Source organism: Neovison vison, chromosome 5, assembly GCF_020171115.1.
Source record: "Neovison vison isolate M4711 chromosome 5, ASM_NN_V1, whole genome shotgun sequence".
Lineage (NCBI taxonomy): Eukaryota > Metazoa > Chordata > Mammalia > Carnivora > Mustelidae > Neogale > Neogale vison.
The window spans coordinates 30,030,001-30,034,557 of record NC_058095.1 but is presented as its reverse complement, the minus strand read 5'-3'; the positions used below and the strand labels follow the sequence as shown (position 1 = coordinate 30,034,557).

The 4,557-nt window shown below is 41.4% G+C and overlaps 1 protein-coding gene across 7 annotated transcripts in view; it reads right to left on the bottom strand.

Moving 5' to 3' along the window:
* Positions 1 to 1,680: 1,680 nt before the first annotated feature.
* The window catches only part of NF1 (neurofibromin 1), a 253,323-nt gene continuing 250,446 nt past the window's right edge, over positions 1,681 to 4,557 (bottom strand). For all 7 annotated transcript variants that reach the window (XM_044248346.1, XM_044248352.1, XM_044248351.1 and 4 more), the window contains one exon: positions 1,681 to 4,557. This exon is cut by the window's right edge and continues 765 nt beyond it. The gene's annotated coding sequence lies outside the window, so the exon portion shown is untranslated.

Below are 4,557 nucleotides of genomic sequence, written 5' to 3'. Positions count from 1 at the left end.
GGAGCTAAAACGTAGAAAGTTAGGGTGCACTGCCCAAAATGAGACCAAAAAACGGAGGAACAACTCTTTTCTGGTGTGCTGCTTTCTGCCCAGATGCTGCTCTGCTCCCCGTGCTCCCTGGGCCAGCTCATCCCCAGCCTCAGAGGCCTTCTCTAGCACTAGATTTAACTCCACCTGGACACACTTCTGGGTCATTTCTCAAATCCCTGAGGGTGTCCCAGAAAGCAAAAGTCTGTGCAGTCAAGAAATGGGCATGGGGCCCCACAGAGGATAAAGAATATGGTCTATGTCCTCAAGGCACTTGCTGTCAAGGGATGGAGCGGTATGGTCCAAGTGGTTATTATCCCAAAGATATCCCGTTTTGGGTAGCATGCTTTGGGCCCCAGGGAGAAGACAGCTATCTGCATTATGCCTGGGTACCCAAGGCAATCACCTCAGAGGCTTTAAACTCTGCCTGTCCCTCCCAGGGCCCCATCCCTGGAGTCTGCCTTTGCCTCAGAGGTTTGGGATAGACCCAAGAGTATCAGGAAGCTCTTCAGGTGAGGGACACCTGCTTTCTCAGTCTTCCCATAAACGGAGCAGCACTTGCCTCAGACCTGCAGGAACCAGCATCATGGTGTTTTAGTCTTTCATTTAATGCCAGACACTCTTATCCTCCTAAGGCCCAGCTCTGTCCTGGCTACAGGATTTAGGCTGGATTCTTTCTCCATCTGGAAGTAGCCCACATAATGAGGTAAAGAAAATAGTAAAGCTTGTAGCAGCTGAGCCCGAGAGTGTTTTCCAGTGTTTACGCATGTAGTGTCATGACAGAGTCCGTTAAAGAGAGCTGAAAAGTTGGGAGAGCTTCTTATAGTCCTAACACAGGCCCTCTGACTGCTCGATCTCAGGGTGTCCTGGCATTTCTAAGTGCTCGTGTTAAAAGACAGCTTTTCCCAGAGTCACCCCTCAGGTTGGCAGGTCCTGAAAAAGCATTTGATGGCATTCAGGACCTGCAACTCCAGGTTGGCCTACTTAAGATTTTAAGCTGAAGGAGTCTGAGAAGATGGTGGAGGCATGCACTCTGACCTTGCCCCTGCCCTGAAAATGGGACAGAAAACCCTCCTGGGAAAGGCGTCCTCCCTGTGCCCAAAAAAGCAGAGCGTCCTTATCGCCAAAGAGAAGACAGTGGCAATGTGCGGGTCTTGCTAAGGTCCCCCAGTTGACTACACTTACCTCATTCTCTTGGACCTATCACATTCCTCCACGACCGCCTGCTCTTCATCAGACCAACCACAGAAACACTCAGGGTTCACAGTTTCTCCAGGTCTTCATTTCCTTAGGAAGGCTCCTGTGTCACGGACACTTGTATGAAAACACAATGCATCTGTGTTGTGTGCTTCTCTTCTGTTGGGCTGGTCTCATCAGTTTATTTTCAGTCCAGCCAGGGACCCAAGGCTCGAGGAAAACTCTTTCCTCCCCTACACATTTCACCTTAATTATTTTACTTTTTGTTTTGAGAGGTTCTGGAAATAGAAAGGTCTTTCCCACGGAGGGGCTAGGGGAGGGAGGCAAACCCAAGGTATCCTTAAAAGGAAGGAAATGGCCTTGATGTTTCAAAAGATCAGGGAGAAGTGGGGCGGGGGGGGAGAAGTGAGAAATCAGAGCTGAGGCATGTGAAGAAATTAAACAACTCCCCACATCTTAGAGCAGATTGAATTTACATTTTACTTAAAAAAATGGGGGGGGTGGAGTACATACACAGGGAGGAAGATGGGGTGGGGAACAACAGTGATCTGAGATGGAGTTCTACAATTTTCCCCTACAATGATCGGTTCTGACTATTGGGCAGTATCTCTCCTGCTGGCGTCCAGTATTAACAAGGTCGTAGACGAGGGAACTGCCAGAGTCTAGGCCCAGATGGAAAGGAGAGGAAGTTATCATATACAATGTAAGTTTACAATACACAGCATTTTCTTTAAATGATGTGACGCAGTCGCAGGAAGAAGTTAACAATACTAACACGAGAATAATCAAGTTTTTGTTATCCATGTACAGCAACTAACTGCTTTACAAAAAAGCAAAATAATACAATATATCATCACATGTATTTACAGTGTAGTAAATATACTTTTCTGTCAAATTTTACACAAACTATTTACAGGTGAATATACTGCTTTAAAAAAAATTGTGTGGCTGACACGAAGAGTGAATTTTTGTATAAGTCCATTGCATAACATTGAATAAGACATGCCTCATTATGCCTGGAAGGTTGTGAAGGGTGTAAAACAAAACAAGAAAACAAACAGAAAGGTCCAAACTAACTAAAAAACCCTAAAACCCACTAAACAGGGAGGGAGGGCTACCAGCTTCCGCCCTGTGGGGGTGGCAGCTGACCGCTCATGGTAGGGTCCTCAGCACTGGGCTCAGGACTGGCCCAGGGCTGGCATTCAGCAATGAACATGTTGGTTGAGTGGGTGAAGGATAGAGCTTTGCTGCTTTCCCCCAAAGCCAGTGAACTGTATTTTCAACGTAGGCAAACAAGGGCCCACCCTGGGACTGGAGCAGTGATAAAACAGGTGGGTTATGCACAGTGAAAACGTGATGAGTTGATAATGTTTGCCTCTTAAAAAAAAAAAAAAAAATCCCAAACAAGTGACTTCTAATGTTCTGTACAGAACTTAAATCAGATTATAATGGAAAATCTGCCCCGAACTGCAGGTTTCTCATGCAGATTACGGTACGAGGCCTAAGAGTGTTTCATTTCTCTAGGGAAGCATATTGGTGAGACTTAGCTCACATTTACTTTAGTTACTTGGAAAGCTAGATTTTCCTCAAAACTCGGAAGTTCTCTAAACAAGGTAAATTTTAAACCTTAGTAGGTTTTCAGATTTCCAGAAGCATTTTCAGTTCAAAGAAGGCTCAAATTTGATTTGTGCAACGCTGATCATTTCATGAGGTACTTAAGTGAATTCATTCCATTCATTACACTAGAGGGAGATAATGAATAAATTTAAGAAACAGCATACCCTTGGAGAATTTATTATGGAAACACTATTTTTTTTAAAACAGAAAACCTTTGGCAGTTTCTCTATTTTGACGGGAGAAGCAAAATAGCATAACACCCACCAACATGCACCAAATCAACCAACAAAGAGGAAAAACATGGAACCACAATGATTAAAGGCTCATATCTGCCTTTTATTCCAGGATCCAAGAAGTTGCGGTACCTTCCCAGAAGCACTGGGTTGCAGGAAAACCAAGACTATTGCCGCTTGGCATCAGGATGTTGAGCATCTATTTCTAAACTCAGTTCTCATCTCAGCAGTTTTATAGTCCTAGCTGCTCTGTTACTATGAACATTCTACTCTAATACAGCCTCTACAATAGTTAAAAACGAAAAGGTTAGTTAATTGCACCTGTCTTCAATATTGTCCAACAATTCTAAGTCAAAATAACTATTAATACTAAAGTTTTTTCATTTTGGCAAATGGTTCTTGCTTTTCCCAGACTGTAAACAAATTAAAAAAATTAAATTCTTGTTATTTCTGAATATCAAAAGCAATTTTATTTACATTAACATATTACATTGTTACTGTGTGGATAAATGTGAAATGTGTTATATTATTAAAATCAGAACACTTCAATGTACCATTATTTATTGATTTAGCTGTGGAATTTAATTTACTGAAATCCACTCATGAAACAGCACTACAGGAAGCTCCCCCTCCCCTAGGTGTCTTTTCCCCTCCCAAAGCCATTACATCGTAACATATAAAGGGAACCTGGGAGTAGGGGGATATCTTTTTGTAATAAATATGGTTTAGATCTAATCTGGAACATCCAGATACTACTACTATGTTCACTGAAGTCAAATCATTTTGCATACTGCAGGTACCACAAAAAAAACTGGATCTGCATTACTGTGGAAATTCCAACACCAGGATAATCCATACCGTTCAGTATAGCAGCAACTCTTAAGGTCCCCTACTGTCATCCTAATGCAGGCTGACCAGTCCTTTCACAGTGATTAAATGCAATTCTATCATATAGAACCCAAATGTTTTGCTAAAAAGATTCCTGATTTTTTTGGAGGGGAGGGGGAAGATTACAAGACACTTAAAATACATGTTATCAAAGAATTTTTTGATAATATACACTATACTCTGTGTTTCTGGGAAAATTATTAAACAAAATAAAAGCATCAGCTACTCTAAAAGTCACGTACCATTTCATTTTGCTATGGAGCTAATGCAAACATCTATGAAAATTACCTTCAAGGAACAATTTTCAATACTTTGTTCATTGATTACCCTGCTTAGAATTATTTAGGAAAGAAGAGAAGGAGCGGGGAAACATATAATTACTATACTTAGTATAGTTTTGGCTTATAAAAACAAAAAACAACTTTTAGTATATTTAAAGATTAAAAGATAATCAACGGAGGAAAAAAATAAACTAGTTTGGATGACTGAGTTTGGATAAGGCTTCAGAACCCATCGCTTTAATTCGGTAATGTTAAGATATATGTGGTTATGCTTATTTTCCTGTAATTATTGCTAATACTCAAGTGTTAGTACT